The 23,042-nt window shown below is 46.0% G+C and overlaps 1 protein-coding gene across 11 annotated transcripts in view; it reads left to right on the forward strand.

Moving 5' to 3' along the window:
• MAP2 (microtubule associated protein 2) overlaps nucleotides 1-23,042 on the forward strand; it is a 360,999-nt gene that overhangs the window by 40,568 nt on the left and 297,389 nt on the right. For all 11 annotated transcript variants that reach the window (XR_010181865.1, XM_063933123.1, XM_063933121.1 and 8 more), the window contains exon 2: nucleotides 1,651-1,696. The gene's annotated coding sequence lies outside the window, so the exon portion shown is untranslated. The remainder of the gene's footprint in view (nucleotides 1-1,650; nucleotides 1,697-23,042) is intronic.

The following is a 23,042-nucleotide window of genomic DNA, read 5'->3' on the forward strand; positions in this document are numbered from 1 at the left end:
TCTAAGCTGTATTATGTTCTGAGAATTGTGGTGCTCTTTGTTACCTGTACTCTATTTCTGTTATTTATTTACTGTAATGCTAAGTTTTGTCTCCCTGTACTGTCCTCTGTACGGTGCTGCGAAACACTTGGGGCGCCTTATAAATAAAATCTAATAATAATAATAACAATAATAATTGTGAGATTCAAAGCAGCTACCCTGGGAGTGTTCCAAATTATGAGTCCCCATGTACACCCGGAAAGCAGGTCAGACTCTGCAAATACTGCATTCTATGATGTACTGTATATACTTTACTGACCGTCATAGTACACCTAATGAAATACAAAATGCTGGACACAATACTCAATTATTATGGGATTGTAACCACATTGGATTAGCCATATAAACAAGCTATGCTTCATCTTAAACCAAGTTTCTACAGCAGGTAAATGGGCGGGGTTTGCAAGAAGGCAGGTGGGGCTTCTCCAGGAAGTCTGAGTGGTTGGCCAATCATGGGGCATATTAATTATCGGGTTCTAGACCTGATAATTGTAATTTGATAAGTAGGCCCCACGGTGTGCTGTGGGCAGTTAGATAGGGAAAGGGTTTATTTTGTCTTGCTTTGTCTGAAATAGTAGTGGCAGGCGGGCCAGACACTGACGTCCTAGTCTTGTTCTAGTTGGAAGAAATTCCCCATGATGTTATAGGACGATAAGTTCTGCAGCCCCGCGTCTGGGCCTTATGTAGCATTAATCAAGCTAAAAGCTGTAGATCTGCAGCTGAACAAACCGTGTGCAATTGTACATGTTATATTTATGCAGGGAATCATTTAACATGGTTTTGCAATCGATGGTGCAAGGCTCCTCTATGCTTACGATTCTAAGGACCGGACTGTGATATCACCGCCAATATCTCTGTGGGGGCTATTTCTTGAAGGATGAAGGGCATGTTATCAACGCCTACAGATGGGTCCACATTTATCTTGACATCTCTGCTGCGCCTAGGCACACCATGATGTATTAGCATAAACCCTTCATCTATTGTTCTCAGCTGCAATACAATACAGAGAACAATACAGCAAGGGATTAAGTCATTACAGCAGGGGATTAAGTCTGACTGTCCTGGCTCACTTAATCCTATTAAAGGCCAAGATAAACATGGATCCATCTGTAGTTCAGGCCTGGTCAACCTGTAGCTCTTCAGTTGTTGTGAAACTACACATCCCAGCATACCCTCCCACCGATCAGCTGGTAAAGCATGCTGGGACTTGTACTTTCACAGCAGCTAGAGAGTCACAGGTTGTTCAGGCCTGGCCTGGCAAATGAAAAGGGGCACAGAGCCCTGCCGGGGGTAAGTTTATCTGTAGTAGTTTTCTTGAAAATCTTATCGGTGGGGAACGTGACGGAGCATGGGAAATGATGTTAAAGTATTTTCCTATATAATTTCATGTTCCATGTAGACGTAGCCAAGGCGTTTCCAACAATACATTCCTTAAATTTGAGTTTATTGGCATGTTTGAGTATACTGTGTCGAGATTGTTCTGTCTCATCGTTACTGCTTGGTACCCTACTGTCACAGAAGTAACATTTCCTTCCCTTCCACAAAGACAAAAGCAGAGTGTTCCGTAGACCTGAGGCGTGAGTAATGATGTTGTTTATTGTCTGATTTCAGATACCTCTCCTGCTGGACACAGCGCTGGATGCTTAATTAAACACTGGTAAGCTCCCTGACAATTTTTTTGTTGTAGCTGTACTTAGAGGGATGCAGGTGAACGGTAAAGTTAATTGAATGCATTGATAAGATGAAAATTATGCAGACAAGGGGGTCCATGTAATAGCCTGTGAACTGCAGGCTACTACACCCAGCCTGGCTTTTCCTTTTAAATGATTGCTACTTTAAAAGGTCAGCCGGACGAGCTAGGAATTTGCTGATGTCTGCAGCTTGCAGGCTATTCCATTTGCCCCATGATCTATACTCCATTAAGTTATTCCCATTTATACTTCTATATATATCAAATAAATATTGTCAGTGAAAAATGATCATTGTAATTCTGTTTTTGCGCCCGATTCAGAGACGGACAATGTCGATTTTTAATGATGTAGAGCTATTTTATTGTACTGCTCATTTGTATAAGTCGTAGGGATGGTCATTGGAGGTTTACCATCAATGGTCACCTGATGGTACCATCAGTTGTTACAATCGATGCTATAAACCTGTTCGCAGGGAAATCATCAATGGTTTCACCCACCGATGGCTTCACTGCTCTATGACATACTAGCCTATCAACCAATCATAACCAGGGGGAGGGGCTTCATAGATTCACCAGGAGGCAAAGCTAGGTTCTGTGTCCTGGCATTAAGAGGAAAAAAAAAAAACATTGGGGGGATGTGTACCATCGATGGTGGAGAACTATTGGTTCTCCACCATTGATGACACAACTATCTGTCATTGGCTGTCAACCATTTTTGGGGGCATGTACAACTTGCTGCTGTGTTCCAGTACAATGGCTCCAGTACCTTATTTCCTGCGGCCATGCTGCACAACTATGTCTGCGTCTTCAAACACAAACGGGCATCTCAATGCAAATACCGTCTCCTGCGTCATTTGCATATTTTTGCTTCAACTGTGGTGTAAGGTCTATGGATTTGCAGATCAGGTCTTGCGATATCGCTCGCAGCCCCCATTTTGCTAGCATGGCGGGTCCAGAGTCTGCGTCGATGGATACAGACTTACTGGACCTGGGTGCCCAGATCCCATGGCCAGCCTGAGTATGGTTTAGCTTATGAAGACTAACCGATGCCCAAAAGCATTGTGAATCTCAACCGATGGGCGCCATGGTGATCCGAGGCTGCGTCCTCAGACTCAGCACTCGGAGCTCGTAAATGCTAACAGGAGACGTCTGATCACCTACAGACGCCTCCTGCTGCATTTGCATTTTCATTACACGGAATTGCTCAGTCACTTCCTTGCAGTTGGCCAATTCCTTAAAGACGTGATTTAGGCACTGAATCGCAGCTGCGACGGCATGTGCATGCGTACAACTCTCAATCAGGCCTTGTGAATAGAAGCTTTTAAGCCATATTCTCAGTAAAACATAATAAGAACGTAAACCAACTGTGAGCATTAGCATTCATATGCATCTTTACAAATGCAGCGCCCCGTTCATAGAGCGTCCGCAGAGGCGGCTGAGATGCTTCCCGCTCTTGCCTCGTGCGTACATTTTCAGAGATCTGTATGCAGTCCGGGACGCGCGTGGAGTGTGTGAAAAATCGCTTACATACAAAGCTGTGTGTGACTCAGAGCAACCGTGATAGGATTGCAATGTCCAGGACATTCAGATTGCAGCACTAGAATATAGAATACTTATTAGGAGAACGCTCCTGTTTCCAGAGTGCACCAATCATTGAAATGCTGCTTGTGGAAATGACCTATTTGTGGTTTTCTCCCCTGAATTCTGCATCTCTTATTAAAGTGCTTTCCTGTCCCCCTCTGAAGCTACGAGCTGCATTGCTTATGTTAGTGAGTGCTAGACAGCATTGTACTGCACTGATATATATCTGTGACTTCAAGATATGATCTCATTACTGCACTATCTACAGCTTGTCCTGATGAGAGTGAGGTGGCTTTGTGACTGCCAGCTAGTACAATTGATTACCTGTCTCAGTCAGGGCAGCCGCTGGGTTCTTGCTCTGGGGTGCTGGCATGGCAGGCTGCTTTCCTGAGGAGATTAATACCACTGACCCACCTTGATAGATATCCTGGTTTTAATGTCTTCTAAATAGTCATGTGTGTCTTGCAATTGCAATGCACATCATGTAGGTTACAATCATTTTTTTGTTGTACTTTTGTTACTTAGGGGGACATGTACTCAGAAGTGATAAAAGTGGAGAAGTGAGCAAGTGGAGAAGTTGCCCATGGCAACCAATCAGCTGCTCTGTATACTTTTATAGTATGCAAATTATAAATGTTATGTCAGTGCTGATTGGTCGCCATGGCCAACTTCTCCATTGATCCCCTTAGTCATACAGGTTATAGTCATTTGAGTTATCTGTCCGTTCTCTCTGGCTGTGGTGGGATGGGCAGTTTCATTGCCATGTAGCTATTTATAATTAGTCGTAACAATGTCACAATGAGGTAAGAGTTATGCGGGCCATACATCTACGGCACCAATGTCCCGTGCTTCCTGATGATCGATGTCTACAGGTTAAAAATCCCTGACTCGATGGTTCCAAACATTTTTTCTGTCGCAAATTAGGGAATTGAGATTGTCCTACATATTGAACTTCTCCGATCCCTTGACCCCAGCAAAACGGGGAATGTCCTAATACAGGCCAAGTGTAAGGTCATCAGTAGTGCACATTGTCTCCGTGTTGTGGCTCTGTTGACTTCAGTTGAAAGGTCAGATTTCAGTGATTCAGTGTAGGGTTGGCAATCGACCATTGATGACCTGACAGTGAATGGTTTCGCTATTCATGGGATACCACCGATGTTAAACATGGCTCGCTGATCACCCGATGGTGTGTGTCGGCCCCATTATGCTTAAACATGGATGCTGTCTGCACATGAGCATAGACTCAATGGTTTAACATCAATTTACTCTTACTGATGGTGAGAACCCATCAACCATCAAGAGGTTGATGGGTTCTTACTAGTTCAGTGGTCAGGTAAAATTACCAGATGTCAAGTTTCTAGTCAGCCAATAACCCCAAGCAAAGACTGTTGAGATCATCATCTGACAGTGCTTCTCCTCCTGCATAGAGATCATCATCTGGCAGTGCTTTTCATCCTGCATAGAGATCATCATCTGGCAGTGCTTCTCATCCTGTATAGGGATCATCATCTGGCAGTGCTTCTCATCCTGCATAAAGATCATCATCTGGCAGTGCTTTTCATCCTGCATAGAGATCATCATCTGGCAATGCTTCTCCTCCTGCATAGAGATCATCATCTGGCAGTGCTTCTCATCCTGCATAGGGATCATCATCTAACAGTGCTTCTCCTCCTGCATAGAGATCATCCTCTGGCAGTGCTTCTCATCCTGCATAGGGATCATCATCTGGTAGTGGGTCTTATCCTGCATAGGGATCATCATCTGGCAGTGCTTCTCCTCCTGCATAGGGTTCATCATCTGGCAGTGCTTCTCATCCTGCATAGGGATCATCATCTAACAGTGCTTCTTCTCCTGCATAGAGATCATCATCTGGCAGTGCTTCTCATCCTGCATAGAGATCATCATCTGGCAGTGCTTCTCATCCTGCATAGAGATCATCATTTGCCAGTGCTTCTCATCCTGTATAGGGATCATCATCTGGCAGTGCTTCTCATCCTGCATAGAGATCATCATCTGGCAGTGCTTCTAATCCTGCATAAGGATCATCAGTTGGTAATCGGTCTCATACTGTATAGGGATCATCATCTGGCAGTGCTTCTTATACTGCATAGAGATCATCATCTGGCAGTGCTTCTCATGCTGTATAGGGTTCATCATCTGGCAGTGCTTCTAATCCTGCATAGAGATCATCATCTGGCAGTGCTTCTCATCCTGCATAGAGATCATCATCTGGCAGTGCTTCTCATCCTGCATAGAGATCATCATCTGGCAGTGCTTCTCATCCTGCATAGAGATCATCATCTGGCAGTGCTTCTCATCCTGCATAGAGATCATCATCTGACAGTGCTTTTCATCCTGCATAGGGATCATCAACTGGTAATCGGTCTCATCCTGCATAGGGCTCATCATCTGGCAGTGCTTCTCATCCTGCATAGAGATAATCATCTGGCAGTGCTTTTCATCCTGCATAGGGATCATCATCTGGTAATCGGTCTCATCCTGCATAGGGATAATCATCTGGCAGTGCTTCTCATCCTGCATAGAGATCATCATCTGGTAGTGGGTCTCATCCTGCATAGAGATCATCATCTGGCAGTGCTTCTCATCCTGCATAGGGATCATCATCTGGCAGTGCTTTTCCTCCTGCATAGGGTTCATCATCTGGCAGTGCTTCTCATCCTGCATAGAGATCATCATCTGGCAGTGCTTCTCATCCTGCATAGAGATCATCATCTGGCAGTGCTTCTCATCCTGCATAGAGATCATCATCTGGCAGTGCTTCTCATCCTGCATAGGGATCATCATCTAACAGTGCTTCTCCTCCTGCATAGAGATCATCCCCTGGCAGTGCTTCTCATCCTGCATAGGGATCATCATCTGGTAATCGGTCTCATCCTGCACAGAGATCATCATCTGGCAGTGCTTCTCATCCTGCATAGGGATCATCATCTGGTAATCGGTCTCATCCTGCATAGAGATCATCATCTGGCAGTGCTTCTCATCCTGTATAGGGATCATCATCTGGCAGTGCTTCTCATTCTGCATAGAGATCATCATCTGGCAGTGCTTCTCATCCTGTATAGGGATCATCATCTGGCAGTGCTTCTCATTCTGCATAGAGATCATCATCTGGCAGTGCTTCTCATCCTGCATAGGGATCATTGTCTGATAATCGGTCTCATCCTGCATAGGAATCATCATCTGGCAGTGCTTCTCATCCTGTATAGGGATCATCATCTGGCAGTGCTTCTCATCCTGCATAGGGATCATCATCTGACAGTGCTTCTCATCCTGCATAGGGATTATCATCTGGCAGTGCTTCTCATCCTGTATAGGGATCATCATCTGGCAGTGCTTCTCATTCTGCATAGAGATCATCATCTTGCTGTGCTTCTCATCCTGCATAGGGATTATCATCTAACAGTGCTTCTCCTCCTGCATAGAGATCATCCTCTGGCAGTGCTTCTCATCCTGCATAGGGATCATCATCTGGTAATCGGTCTCATCTTGCATAGGGCTCATCATCTGGCAGTGCTTCTCATCCTGCATAGGGATCATCATCTGGTAATCGGTCTCATCCTGCATAGGGACCATCATCTGGTAGTGCTTCTCATCCTGCATAGAGATCATGGAGCCTAGTTCAGACCTGATCGTAGATGTGCTAAATTTAGAACCTATAGATTGCACGCTTGCAAGCAGGGCCTTCTTACCCCCTCATACCTCTCTGTGTGTCTGTTGCTACCCACTATTGTTTAAATACTTTTTGTTCCCAATTGTAAATTGCAATGCTGTCTGTTTGATAAATCGCCCTGATAATTATGGTCTCATTGCCTGTTCTCTAGGCATTACCGTCTCTCAGTTGACCATTTCAAATAAAGAAATTTAGAAAAAGCATTTTTTCAATGGTGAATACTTTTAAGATTGATTTTATGTTTTGTAATGATCATATACTTTTAACTATTCCTTTTTGCTTTGTTTAATTATTTTTTCGTGCTTATTCAAAGTGAAGCCCAATTCTCTGTTAGTGTTGCTGGTTATATTTTCATTGCGGTATTGCGTGCAAAATTCAGAGTTGCACGAATCTCTGCGGCCACATTACCACTCTCCATCTGCTTATAATCTGGGATTTTTAGCATGCACTTGCAAATCCCCTGAGAAATCGCCGTTCATTGGAGTCCGCCTATCAGTGGATTGGATGGCTGGATTGGACAGGGAAATCTGGGAATTGCTGGTTAAACGTATGGCCTGCATAAGATGCAAACAAAATGTCTATTCGCTTGTAAGCCAAATGTAATAACCTGCAGCGGTGAGATTTTTACAATTCAGCCACTGGAGTTAAAAGGGATTTTTTTTTAAAGGATAAAACAGGTTGTTTTTGCCTTAAAACAAGTTGCTGCTTTAATTCTAAACATCAACTAAGTCTTGCGGCTGTCCGCACCTCGCCAGCTATTACATTTGGGTCTCTGGATAAGTCCATTAGTGAGGAATAGTGGCTTCTTAATTATTTTTGCCCAAGGTAAATTTTCACACACTTATTTTTAGATAAATCACGCCTGAGCTCTGCATTAAGATCGTGCTCAGTACTTGAAAGACAATATAAATCTCGCTGAGTAAGGATTCTAGGTTTGTGCATCTAATTGTGTGATAATGCAGGGATTGAGGGTCTTAATGGAATGTAATTAGTGAGGAGAATGAAAGAACAGTAAAATCGGTAAATCAATCGTTTTGACTGGAAACCATTGCTTATTATTTCCCCCCCCTAAACTTTCAAATGGTTGCGTTGTCTCTTTAGAAGAGTGATATGAATACATTGCAGTCAAGAAATGCAAAAACAGCAAAACAGCATTTTTTCTTTTACAAACACATAAATATATAATTAAAGTCGAAGAGTGATAAAAATGATGTCATCACTTTGAACTTTATAGACAGTTGGTCTCAACTCTGACCCTTTACACCTGTGTCAGTGATGACAGTTCCAGAGGTTTCTGATATACACACATCTGCCTGTCTCCAAAAACTTTGACACTCCAAAAAAGCACCCAATAACAATGTCACAAATGTTATCCACACAGGGCTTCAGCGCACTCTGTGCCATGGCCACCCCCTCCCCCTGAACCCATGCCGTCATAAAACTGCGCCCACGGGGGTGTCAAGGCATTGACTGGAGTGTCCTAAGGGCTCTCTCAGCAGCTGTACAGGCTGCAGGGTGCGTGGCTGGAGCAACGCACAGCCCTTCTTACGGCCTTGTATCCACAACCAAAAATGTGTAACAGTATAGAAGAAAAGAAAAAGGCACACAGAAATTCACAGTCCACATACAGAAAGGGGGAAAAAAACACTCTGTATAAGAGAAAAGGTGAGAATATAAGAGAAAAAGTGAGGATGTCTCAAAAAGTGAAAAAGCAAAAATGGACAGAAAAAAAGGAAATCTTTCAATAACAACACTGTAACATTGGGCCTAATTCAGACCTGATCACTCCTTTGCGAATTTGCAGAGATCTGCGATCAGATAGTCGCTGTCCAGATAGAATAAAAACCAGCCCTGTGCAAGTCTGCGTACGCCTTGCAAAAATCTCTGCGAACGCCGGTCAGCTGCAAATCTGTTCGCAACTCACTGACCATCTAATGATTTTTCCAGTCTGTGCAGTCTGTGCACCTACTCTTACAGTGCAATAGAATCAGGCTGATTGGGGCCAGAGCTGACATCACACACCTTCCCTGAAAACGCTTGGGTACGCCTGTGTTTTTCCTGACACTCTCAGAAAACGGCCAGTTACCACACCCAAACACCCACTTGCGTATGCCTAGCGATCAAAAAAGTTGCAGGATTTCTTCTCAGTTTGGCCCCGCACACGTGCACTGTGATCCGTGCACATGCGCAGTCGATCAATAAACGGCCGCAAAACGAATTCGCACAACAGCCATCAGGTCTGAATTACCCCCGTTATCCACAACCAAAACTGTATAACGGTATATAAGAAAGAAAAAAGGCACACAGGAATGCACATGCCGCATACAGAAAGGTGGAAAAAAACGACTGTAAAGGAGAAATGGTGAGGACGTCCCAAAAAATAAGAATTTACTTACCGATAATTCTATTTCTCATAGTCCGTAGTGGATGCTGGGAACTCCGAAAGGACCATGGGGAATAGCGGCTCCGCAGGAGACTGGGCACAAAAGTAAAAGCTTTAGGACTAGCTGGTGTGCACTGGCTCCTCCCCCTATGACCCTCCTCCAAGCCTCAGTTAGGATACTGTGCCCGGACGAGCGTACACAATAAGGAAGGATTTTGAATCCCGGGTAAGACTCATACCAGCCACACCAATCACACCGTACAACCTGTGATCTGAACCCAGTTAACAGCATGATAACAGAGGAGCCTCTGAAAAGATGTCTCACAACAATAATAACCCGATTTTTGTAACTATGTACAAGTATTGCAGACAATCCGCACTTGGGATGGGCGCCCAGCATCCACTACGGACTATGAGAAATAGAATTATCGGTAAGTAAATTCTTATTTTCTCTGACGTCCTAGTGGATGCTGGGAACTCCGAAAGGACCATGGGGATTATACCAAAGCTCCCAAACGGGCGGGAGAGTGCGGATGACTCTGCAGCACCGAATGAGAGAACTCCAGGTCCTCCTCAGCCAGGGTATCAATTTTGTAGAAGTTAGCAAACGTGTTTGCCCCTGACCAAGTAGCTGCTCGGCAAAGTTGTAAAGCCGAGACCCCTCGGGCAGCCGCCCAAGATGAGCCCATCTTCCTTGTGGAGTGGGCATTTACAGATTTTTGGCTGTGGCAGGCCTGCCACAGAATGTGCAAGCTGAATTGTACTACAAATCCAACGAGCAATAGTCTGCTTAGAAGCAGGAGCACCCAGTTTGTTGGGTGCATACAGGATAAACAGCGAGTCAGATTTTCTGACTCCAGCCGTCCTGGAAACATATATTTTCAGGGCCCTGACAACGTCTAGCAACTTGGAGTCCTCCAAGTCCCTAGTAGCCGCAGGCACCACAATAGGTTGGTTAAGGTGAAACGCTGAAACCACCTTAGGGAGAAACTGAGGACGAGTCCTCAATTCCGCCCTGTCCGAAAGGAAAATCAGATAAGGGCTTTTACAGGATAAAGCCGCCAATTCTGACACGCGCCTGGCCCAGGCCAGGGCCAACAGCATGACCACTTTCCATGTGAGATATTTTAACTCCACAGATTTAAGTGGTTCAAACCAATGTGACTTTTGGAAACCAAAAACTACATTGAGATCCAAAGGTGCCACTGGAGGCACAAAAGGAGGCTGTATATGCAGTACCCCTTTTACAACATCTGAACTTCAGGGACTGAAGCTAGTTCTTTTTGGAAGAAAATTGACAGGGCCGAAATTTGAACCTTAATGGACCCCAATTTCAGGCCCATAGACACTCCTGTTTGCAGGAAATGTAGGAATCGACCAAGTTGAATTTCCTCCGTCGGGCCTTACTGGCCTCGCACCACGCAACATATTTTCGCCAAATGCGGTGATAATGTTTTGCGGTTACATCCTTCCTGGGTTTGATCAGGATAGGGATGACTTCATCCGGAATGCCTTTTTTCCTTCAGGATCCGGCGTTCAACCGCCATGCCGTCAAACGCAGCCGCGGTTCTTGGAACAGACAGGGTCCTTGCTGGAGCAGGTCCCTTCTTAGAGGTAGAGGCCACGGATCCTCCGTGAGCATCTCTTGAAGTTCCGGTTACCAAGTCCTTCTTGGCCAATCCGGAGCCACGAATATAGTGCTTACTCCTCTCCATCTTATCAATCTCAGTACCTTGGGTATGAGAGGCAGATGAGGGAACACATACACTGACTGGTACACCCACGGTGTTACCAGAGCGTCTACAGCTATTGCCTGAAGGTCCCTTGACCTGGCGCAATACCTGTCGAGTTTTTCCCAACGGTTTATAATCATGTGGAAGACTTCTGGGTGAAGTCCCCACTCTCCCGGGTGGAGGTCGTGTCTGCTGAGGAAGTCTGCTTCCCAGTTGTCCACTCCCGGAATTGCTGACAGTGCTATCACATGATTTTCCGCCCAGCGAAGAATCCTTGCAGCTTCTGCCATTGCCCTCCTGCTTCTTGTGCCACCCTGTCTGTTTACGTGGGTGACTGCCGTGATGTTGTCCGACTGGATCAACACCGGCTGACCTTGAAGCAGAGGTCTTGCTAAGCTTAGAGCATTGTAAATGGCCCTTAGCTTCAGGATATTTATGTGAAGTGATGTCTCCAGGCTTGACCATAAGCCCTGGAAATTCCTTCCCTGTGTGACTGCTCCCCAGCCTCGCAGGCTGGCATCCGTGGTCACCAGGACCCAGTCCTGAATGCCGAATCTGCGGCCCTCTAGAAGATGAGCACTCTGCAACCAACACAGGAGGGACACCCTTGTTCTTGGTGACAGGGTTATCCGCTGATGCATCTGAAGATGCGACCCGGACCATTTGTCCAGCAGGTCCCACTGGAAAGTTTTTGCGTGGAATCTGCCGAATGGGATTGCTTCGTAGGAAGCCACCATTTTACCCAGAACCCTTGTGCATTGATGCACTGAGACTTGGCTCGGTTTTAGGAGGTTCCTGACTAGCTCGGATAACTCCCTGGCTTTCTCCTCCCGGAGAAACACCTTTTTCTGGACTGTGTCCAGGATCATCCCTAGGAACAGAAGACGAGTCGTCGGAACCAGCTGCGATTTTGGAATATTGAGAATCCAATCGTGTTGCCGCAACACTACCTGAGATAGTGCTACACCGACCTCCAACTGTTCCCTGGATCTTACCCTTATCAGGGAATCGTCCAAGTAAAGGATAACTAAAATTCCCTTCCTTCGAAGGAATATCATCATTTCGGCCATTACCTTGGTAAAGACCCGGGGTGCCGTGGACCATCCATACGGCAGCATCTGAACTGATAGTGACAGTTCTGTACCATAAACCTGAGGTACCCTTGGTGAGAAGGGTAAATTGGGACATGAAGGTAAGCATCCTTGATGTCCCGAGACATCATGTAGTTCTTCCAGGTTCGCAATCACTGCTCTGAGTGACTCAATCTTGAATTTGAACCTCTGTATGTAAGTGTTCAAAGATTTTAGATTTAGAATCGGTCTCACCGAGCCGTCCGGCTTCGGTACCACAACAGTGTGGAATAATACCCCGTTCCCTGTTGCAGGAGGGGTACCTTGATTATCATCTGCTGGGAATACAGCTTGTGAATGGCTTCCAAAACTGTCTCCCTGTCAGAAGGAGACATCGGTAAAGCCGACTTTAGGAAACGGCGAGGGGAAGATGTCTCGAATTCCAATTTGTACCCCTGAGATATCACCTGACGGATCCAGGGGTCTACTTGCGAGTGAGCCCACTGCGTGCTGAAATTCATTGAGACGGGCCCCCCACCGTGCCTGATTCTGCTTGTAAAGCCCCAGCGTCATACTGAGGGCTTGGCAGAGGCGGGAGAGGGTTTCTGTTCCTGGGAACTGGCTGATTTCTGCAGCCTTTTTCCTCTCCCTCTGTCACGGGGCAGAAATGAGGAACCTTTTGCCCGCTTGTCCACGAAAAGACTGCGCCTGATAATACGGCGTCTTCTCATGTTGAGAGGCGACCTGGGGTACAAACGTGGATTTCCCAGCTGTTGCCGTGGCCACCAGGTCTGAAAGACCGACCCCAAATAACTCCTCCCCTTAATAAGGCAATACTTCCAAATGCCGTTTGAAATCCGCATCACCTGACCACTGTCGTGTCCATAACCCTCTACTGGTAGAAATGGACAACGCACTTAGACTTGATGCCAGTCGGCAAATATTCCGCTGTGCATCACGCATATATAGAAATGCATCTTTTAACTGCTCTATAGGCAAAAATATACTGTCCCTATCTAGGGTATCAATATTTTCAGTCAGGGAATCCGACCACGCCAACCCAGCACTGCACATCCAGGCTGAGGCGATTGCTGGTCGCAGTATAACACCAGTATGTGTGTAAATACATTTTAGGATACCCTCCTGCTTTCCATCAGCAGGATCCTTAAGGGCGGCCATCTCAGGAGAGGGTAGAGCCCTTACAAGCGTGTGAGCGCTTTATCCACCCTAGGGGGTGTTTCCCAACGCACCCTAACCTCTGGCGGGAAAGGATATAATGCCAATAACATTTTAGAAATTATCAGTTGTTATCGGGGGAAACCCACGCATCATCACACACCTCATTTAATTTCTCAGATTCAGGAAAACTACAGGTAGTTTTTCCTCACCGAACATAATACCCCTTTTTGGTGGTACTCGTATTATCAGAAATGTGTAAAACATTTTTCATTGCCTCCATCATGTAACGTGTGGCCCTACTGGAAGTCACATTTGTCTCTTCACTGTCGACACTGGAGTCAGTATCCGTGTCGGCATCTATTTCTGCCATCTGAGGTAACGGGCGCTTTAGAGCCCCTGACGGCCTATGAGACGTCTGGACAGGCTCAAGCTGAGTAGCCGGCTGTCTCATGTCAACCACTGTCTTTTATACAGAGCTGACACTGTCACGTAATTCCTTCCAACAGTTCATCCACTCAGGTGTCGACCCCCTAGGGGGTGACATCACTATTACAGGCAATCTGCTCCGTCTCCACATCATTTTTCTCCTCATACATGTCGACACAAACGTACCGACACACAGCACACACACAGGGAATGCTCTGATAGAGGACAGGACCCCACTAGCCCTTTGGGGAGACAGAGGGAGAGTTTGCCAGGACACACCAGAGCGCTATATATATACAGGGATAACCTTATATAAGTGTTTTTCCCCTTATAGCTGCTGTATTGTTTATACTGCGCCTAATTAGTGCTCCCTCTCTTTTTTAACCCTTTCTGTAGTGTAGTGACTGCAGGGGAGAGCCAGGGAGCTTCCCTCCAACGGAGCTGTGAGGGAAAATGGCGCCAGTGTGCTGAGGCGATAGGCTCCGCCCCCTTATCGGCGGCCTTATCTCCCGTTTTTCTATGTATTCTGGCAGGGGTTAAATGCATCCATATAGCCCAGGAGCTATATGTGATGCATTTTTTGCCATCCAAGGTGTTTTTATTGCGTCTCAGGGCGCCCCCCCCCAGCGCCCTGCACCCTCAGTGACCGGAGTGTGAAGTGTGCTGAGAGCAATGGCGCACAGCTGCAGTGCTGTGCGCTACCTTGTTGAAGACTGACGTCTTCTGCCGCCGATTTTCCGGACCTCTTCTGCTCTTCTGGCTCTGTAAGGGGGACGGCGGCGCGGCTCTGGGACCCATCCATGGCTGGGCCTGTGATCGTCCCTCTGGAGCTAATGTCCAGTAGCCTAAGAAGCCCAATCCACTCTGCACGCAGGTGAGTTCGCTTCTTCTCCCCTTAGTCCCTCGATGCAGTGAGCCTGTTGCCAGCAGGACTCACTGAAAATAAAAAAAACCTAATTTAAACTTTTACTCTAAGCAGCTCAGGAGAGCCACCTAGATTGCACCCTTCTCGTTCGGGCACAAAAATCTAACTGAGGCTTGGAGGAGGGTCATAGGGGGAGGAGCCAGTGCACACCAGCTAGTCCTAAAGCTTTTACTTTTGTGCCCAGTCTCCTGCGGAGCCGCTATTCCCCATGGTCCTTTCGGAGTTCCCAGCATCCACTAGGACGTCAGAGAAATTACAATAGTAACAATATAAATTAAATAAGGTAAAGCTAAGGATAATCTATATAATAAAATCAAGTGCTGATAAGAGAAATAAACAGATGAGGGGGATGAGAGTGATGGAGTAAGAGGGAAGAAAGAGGAGAAGAAAAGGAGCTGAAGAAAGAGAGGAGGAAAGAGAGAAAAAAAAGCACTTGGGACAACATCTACAATAGTTGTCACATACAAAGCAAGTATACCAACATCTAACAGGGTTAATTGCTTTTGACAGCAGAAACACATTAAGTACAGGTATGTCATAAAACGTAGTGATGTCACCAGTGAGAGGGTGGAGCTGTTTCTGTGAAAGCCGAGAGATGGGGCGCGGCTGTATTTAATGGAGCATTGCAGACATATATGTCACCTCAGCTTCTGTATTGCAGGCTCGGTCTGGGTACACCTAGTAGTGCTCACTCCCTCATACAGTAAATATTTTACCAGACACACCTAAGAGTTCTCCTGATTATATAACAGCTACTAATATAAATTACTGCGTGTTCCTTTTTTTCTTTGAGACTGAAAACCTGCTGTTTGTAGCAATTTGTGAAGGTGCATTAATTCCATTGCATTGTCCCCTCCCAGCTGAGATTGGCATGTAATCAATATTTTACTGGAAGGCTGATAAAGATTGGACCTGTACGACACAGTACAATACACTGCATTGGAGGGTAACAAATACTTTGGGCCGGACGCAGGGACGGTTGTAGAAAGCATAGTTGCTGCGATAATTACATATGTATGCAGCAGGAGGCATCCGGTATAAGTAGACCTCTCATACATGCACGTGTGATCAATATGCGACACCATCAGCCGGCAGAGTAACCCTGAGGTTGCGCAGACCAGCCGCCTCAGCCATTGGGGTCAGAAGACGGAGACAGTGGCCTAGGCACTCCCACAACATGCAGACGACGCGCCTTTGTTTTGTGAAATGGAAACCATTACAGCCCCTTTTCCGCACCCATATTAATTAGAAAATGCAATTCAGGTGCATGAAAGGGAGGGGGTAGTCTAGGCTAGAAATACATTGGAGATTAATCCCCGGTGTCCCCCAGCACACCAAGCTGTACCTGTACCAAGACATTAAGAACTATATATATATTAGAAATCCAGAGGTCTTAGTTACATACATTTGCAAATATATGATAAAGCCACCAGTCCCCGACACGGCTCCTCTGAAGCTGGTGGTCTCTAACTCTAGGTCTGGGCCCGGGGTGCAGAACCCCACAAACCAGCAAAGGCCAGCTACCCCAGGGCAGCACAATGCGAGAAGGTAAAGTGTAAGTACGTGTTAATAAAAGGTAAGCAAAATCTATATAAAAAAATGAATTTACTAGTGAAGGTGCACCCAAACAGCTGCAGACTGTCAATCACCTGACGTCTTCATCTGCTTTGTGAGTGATGACGCAGGACATGTGCAGGGTACGGAACATCATTAGATTGCGTGCTTTCCTTCATTGCGACCGGACCTATATCACGCCCCTTGTTTGCAAAGATACATAGGCGGATTTGCAAACGTAAGAACAACTTAGAGTCACATGTACTGTATCTCAGTTTTTACTCTGTGGCCAGTAAACAGGCATTTGTGGGTAGCAGCAGGGCAGCAACGATGCGCAAGAGAGCAGTTTTGTGAGCGTATCGCGGGTATGTCATGGGCAAGTAGCCAGAGTCACTTACAGCTCAGGCCTAAGTCGTTCAGATGTCACACGTAGTTCATCCTGAACCACAAGCTTACAAAGAAACCCAGCGTGCTGTCCCTCTGCTTTCAGTTAGACGATGCATGCGATGGATCAAGAACACTGCAATCAGACATCTGTCCTACATTGCTTTGACCACAAACAAGACCGAAGTAGTGGAAGGGGATGCAAAACCAGTGCTGTAAGAGTGGGGCCTGTTCCGGCCCCACCCCCTGAATGCATGACATCATGTTGAGAGGGCAGGGCCACCCGCGGCGGGAAGTACAGCACTGTAGATGTGGCCGTACATGCTTTAAGCTTTGTGCCTAACAAGAGATACTGGTTACAGGGTGCCGTTCCAGACACCCTACTAGCCAGATGCATCCTGGGTGACGGCACTGCTCGCACACACTTAGTTACGGCCCTTTGCAAAACTGCCTATCCATGACAGTCAGAAGTGGATTAAAGTTGCTGATGCAGAAATTAAATCTCCCAAGCAGCCTCAGACCTGGGAACTCGCCAAGTTACCACCAGGCAAGATGAGTGCAAATACATTTTTAAGACAAAGTGTGATTTTAAGGCAAAATTCACAAGTTACAGGCAATATTAGCTGCAAAGGGATTTTCTCTGTAAATGTGTGAATAAGTCTTGCCAAAGAATTTGGAACGAAGCCTAGAGATTCATGCAGTATCTCTAACAGGCTCGAGAGATGAATCTGAAGGTGTCAGCAAGTGGTGACCTCACACTTACACAGCTGTGTGGACGCAGATTGGACCACTGACCTCACTGATCAAAAGTCAACAAGTGGTTACTTGCGCAAGTTTCTTGTTCAAGTTCTCAGATGACCCAACCACCCGGTGCAGCTGAAAGCAAGTGTCAGCCGCATTATCATCTACAGAGGCTGAATGGTTTTAACAGCTTATGTTAGCCAGGGGAGATTTGGTTCTGCCAGTTCTTAGAGGATTTCAGAGAGCCAACAGCTGAGCCCACAGTTATATATTTATTTATTAGCAGTTTCTTATATAGCGTAGCATATTCCATTGCACTTTATGGGCCTAATTCAGGTCTGATAGCAGCAGCAAATTTGTTAGCTAATGGACAAAACCATGTGCACTGCAGGGGGGGAGGGGGGGGGGGGGCAGATGTAACATGTGCAGAGAGAATTAGATTTGGGTGGGGTGTGTTCAAACTGAAATCTAAATTGCAGTGTAAAAATAAAGCAGCCAGTATTTACCCTGCACAGAAACAATATAACCCAACCAAATCTAACTTTCTCTGCAAATATTATATCTGCCACCCCAGTAGTGCACATGCGGGGTAATTCCAAGTTGATCGCAGCAGGATTTTTGATAGCAATTGGGCAAAACCATGTGCACTGCAGGGGAGGCAGATTTAACATGTGCAGAGAGAGTTAGATTTGGGTGTGGTGTGTTCAATCTGCAATCTAATTTGCAGAGGAAAAATAAAGCAGCCAGTATTTACCCTGCACAGAAATAAAATAACCCTCCCAAACCTAACTCTTTCTGCACATGTTATATCTGCCTCCCCTGAAGTGCACACGGTTTTGCCCAATTGCTATCAAAAATCCTGCTGCGATCAACTTGGAATTACCCCCATGGTTTTGCCCGTTAGCTAACAAATTTGCTGCTGCGATCAGATCTGAATTACCCCCAATATATAAAGACAGTGAAGAGTGAACAAAACATATTGATAATGCTTTGATAAAGCCGCTAGAAACTCAAGGTCCCAGGGATGACAGTTTCGATGTTCAGCTGCGCCCATCCCTGAGAATTATGGCACAGCAGCATCGTACCTTTATAATGAGCACATATACAAGTTAGAGGAAAAATCTGCAATGTTGATGGCCGCAAGATGACGGAGAAACAGTCGGAAGGTCAGTACCTCACTGCTATCGTCGCTGATTGCATTGCCCCCATTGAATATTTACAAGTGAACAAATGATCACTTTGCGGATTTGAACATACCACCCACCTGACGTAATTTTGCTGCACCCCCCCCCCCCCTTCCGCCCTCCATTTTGCCCACAGATCAGCCTGAATTATTTGTGGCATGGTTGTAACAAGGAACCTTTCATTAGGGGTTTATGCTGACATGATAATATCAAGGAATAGCTTTACACCTCTCTCTCCCACATCCCGGATGTATTGAGAGTATGTATTCGTTATGTTTCAGAGTGTCGACATGGCGTGACTGCGGAGGCCGTTGTAGTACACTGAAGTACACTGACATGTTCGTAGGACCCCAGGTGAAATATTCCCGGTTGAAGAGATGATTTATATAAATATATGAAGCATTGTTTCATTTAATATCTCCTTCTATCACCAACCTGAGATTGCGCTAGAAGCAGATGGATTGCAGCGACTTTTACCACCGGCCACGATTCTTGCTAAACATTCTTTTGCCGGAGGAAACCTGACAGCATGGCAGTAGACTTTGATAGTTAGGATTATGACCTATCTCCATTCTCACCAGAGATACTGTAATTTGCAGGAATCTATGATTTGCAAACTTTTGGGCTCATTTTTCAATGAGTGATAAATTTCACTGTGAGTGATAAATTGCACCAGCCAATCAGCTCCTAACTGTCATTTTTCAAACACATGCCCTTATTTATCAATGAGTGATACATTTCACTGTGAGTGATAAATTGCACCAGACAATCAGCTCCTAACTGTCATTTTTCAAACACATGCCCTTATTTATCAATGAGTGATACATTTCACTGTGAGTGATAAATTGCACCAGCCAATCAGCTCCTAACTGCCATGATACAGGCTGTGTTTGAGAAATGACAGGGGCGGATTGGCGGGTGCAATTTATCACTCACAGTGAAATTTATCACTCATTGATAAATAAGGACAACAGTCTGTAACATGGCAGTTAGGAGATGACTGTCTGGTGAAATTTATCACACACAGTGAAATGTATCACTCATTGATAAATGAGCCCATTTATTTGCTCTCGCTCGACCAGTCGGCCGCAGACACTAAACCAGTTGGTCGCAGTGGGCGTTGAAGCTTCTTATTGCTTAGCTGCGCCAGTCTGAAGCAGCCAGGGCCAACGGAAGCAGCGGCTGTCTCTGTAGGCTGTCACTGTGACAGCAAAAGCCAATAGGAATCAGGCTGCTTCTTACTGGCTGAGGCTGTCACTAAATTGTGACAGCCTCCACTCCACCATTGCCGAAGCCAGAGAGCAGGATTAAGGGGGACACGGGGGCAGGGCTAGCTAGAGGCGCAGTGCAGTCGACACCCGGACCCTGGAGTGCTCAAGACTGGCAGGCATGGCGGCAGCCACATGCCGCCCTGCCCACCTGCATAGTGCTCTGGAGTCTGCACTGAGGCTGCTGCTGGACTACCATGGCTGAGGGCAGGGAGGGACTGGGAGCTTCTTGGGGCAATTGAATCTATGGGTTTTACCTTTTTGTGCGGGACATTGGTTGTTGCCTTTTTTTTTCCCAGTGGGGCCAGTGCGTGTGTTTTCCCTGTGGGGGACAAAGTAATATTTTTTCCTGTGAGGGACAATGTGTTTTTCACACCTCTGTGGGGGCAGTGTGTTTTATTAGGGGCCCACGAATATGGAGGTGGGGGAGGGGTTGCCTGTAGAGGCCAATGTGTGATTTAGACAACAGTCCCCACATTTAGTACACCACACCCCCTTTTCGGACGGAGCACTAATATTCCTACTTCATAGATCACAAAAGCTTTTCAGCTTGTACAGTAGAAGATCACCGATACCAAAACTCTGGCCGCCATTTTCTAGGGAAAAGAATTACAACCTAGCAACAGCAGGTAGTTCTGGGCAGCCAGCCTCCCTGTGATCCACTGCCAGCAGGGAAAGTGAAAGTGAAATTTATCAAATCTTGGAGAGAGATAAAGTTTCCACCAAACGGTTTCTGCCATATTACAGGCTGTGCTAAATACATGACAGTTAGGAGCGGATTGGTCTGTACTTTATCCCTCTCGCTTTATCACTCTCCAAGCGTTGATGCATATGCTGCATAGTCTTAAATAAATGAGAGGTCTTTTCTCTGGTTGATAAATAGGCACCATGGGGGAGTTGATCGCTCGCTGCCGATTTTCGCAGTGCAGCGATCAGGTGAAAAAATGGCATTTCTGCGTATGCGTATGCCCCGCAAAGCGCACGCGCGACGTACGGGTACAAAGCTCTTTGTGGTTGTGCACAGGTTCTAGCAAAGTTTTCCTTCGCACTGGTGGCCGCACGAAGATTGACAGGAAGGGGGCGTTTCTGGGTGTCAACTGACCGTTTTCAGGGAGTGTTTGTAAAAACGCAGGCATGTCTGAAAAAAACGTAGGCGTGGCTGGGCGTTCGCTGGGCGGGTGTATGACGTCAAAGCCGGACACGAATAGGCTGAAGTGATCGCAAGCGCTGAGTAGGTTCAGAGCTACTCAGAAACTGCACAAACTATTTTTGTAGAACTCGGCTGCACAGGCGTTCGCACTTCTGCTAAGCTAAAATACACTCCCCAGTGGGCGGCGGCATAGCGTTTGCACGGCTGCTAAAACTAGCTAGCGAGCGATCAACTCGGAATGACCCCCTATATTCCTTAATTCTTGGGGATGAAAAAAGAGAGAGAGAGAGAGAGAATGTGGCAAACTGTCCCTCCAGGAAGCCCCGAAATTAAATCAGCGGAAATGTAATATTTGTTTATTGAGTGGTTTAATATGTGGAAACTGGTTAAATGTTATTTGTGCTAAGAAATATGTTGTTGTTTTTAGTCAGCTTCCAGGGACTGATTGCAATGCTGCATGGCCCCCCACCCCCCACCTCCTTTCTCCTTATTTCCTAGGGAGCTTTTAGGTTCTCAGATGGAGTCAGCTGAGGCACGGTAACCGACTCCATGGCAACTAGAAGGGAGGTAATTTTTTGATGCCGGCAAGCTAAACATGGTTTACCCTTTCACTGCCTTATCTGTGTGCCTTTATGTGTCAGGTTTTGTGCTGACACAACCTCTATATAATACGGTTCCAAATATCGGTACCTCTGTCACTGGTAATCCGTCTTGTGATCGTTGTTCTGCCCGGGAGCCTGAGCCATCTGTATGCTGATGCCCACGGCGCTGTCCTATCTTATTCCTATCCTTTTATTCTTAGCCATGATGACACTGCAGTGTAATGTTATTTCATAGTTTGGGAAGAATGATGGTAGGGATAATGGCGCTGATTTATCAAGCCGTGAAAAGAGGACCGGTGGTGCCATAGCAACTAATTAGCTCAGAGGAAGCATTTATCAAGTACATTCTATAAAATGATAGGTATAAGCTAATTGGTTGCTATGGGCAACTTCTCTACTCTTCTCACTGCTTGATACGTCAACCCTTCTGTTTTGAACTGGCACTCTAAAAGTTCTGAAGACACCCGTGACCGACCGAGTTGTTCCAGGATTATTATTAGTAATATTATCTTGGCGCCACAAGGTGTCCACAGCACGTTACGGGAATTACCAGTAAAACTGCACAGCAACACATAGGATATCCGTGACAAACCAATGGAGTGAATGGAGGTAACGGGTTATGGGTCGTGCAACTAATAATGTATTTTTACATGTGTATCTATAAACTGTCAGTCTGCATTCCTTTTAAATAATAGTTTTTATTGAGGTCAAGCAATGCAAAAACAATGATAAGTAACAATTAGTGCACAAAAGAATTAGAACGACTAGGTTATTTATATAAACAAAAAGATACGGAGGTACAAAGAGATAATGGAGAAATACATAGTTCTATGGGGGCCATTCCAAGTTGATCGCTAGCTGCATTTGTTCGCAGCGCAGCGATCAGGCTAAAAAATGGCAGTTCTGCGCACGTGCGTCGTATGGGCATAACGAACTATGTCGTTTTGCACAGGATCTAGCGAAGCATTTCAGTCGCACTGGTGGCCGCAGAAGTGATTGACATGAAGTGGGCGTTTCTGGGTGGCAACTGACCGTTTTCAGGGAGTGTTCAGAAAAACGCAGGTGTGCCAGGAAAAACGCAGGCGTGGCTGGGCGAACGCTGGGTGGGTGTGTGACATCAAAACAGGAACTGAACAGTCTGAAGTGATCGCAAGCGCTGAGTAGGTTTTGAGCTACTCTGAAACTGCACAAAAAAACGTTGCCGTCGCTCTGCGATACATTCGTTCGCACTTCTGCTAAGCTAAAATACACTCCCAGTGGGAGGCGGCATAGCGTTTGCACGGCAGCTAAAAACTGCTAGCGAGCGATCAACTCGGAATGACCACCTATATATCAATTGTCCAGATAATGTAACAACAAAACCTCAAAGTCTGTGTTCTATTTAGTGCAATTTTAATTCTCAGTTCTGAAAGGTTCCACTAAAAGTTTTTGGTGGCCCTTGA

This window comes from Pseudophryne corroboree, chromosome 7 (assembly GCF_028390025.1).
Source record: "Pseudophryne corroboree isolate aPseCor3 chromosome 7, aPseCor3.hap2, whole genome shotgun sequence".
NCBI lineage: Eukaryota > Metazoa > Chordata > Amphibia > Anura > Myobatrachidae > Pseudophryne > Pseudophryne corroboree.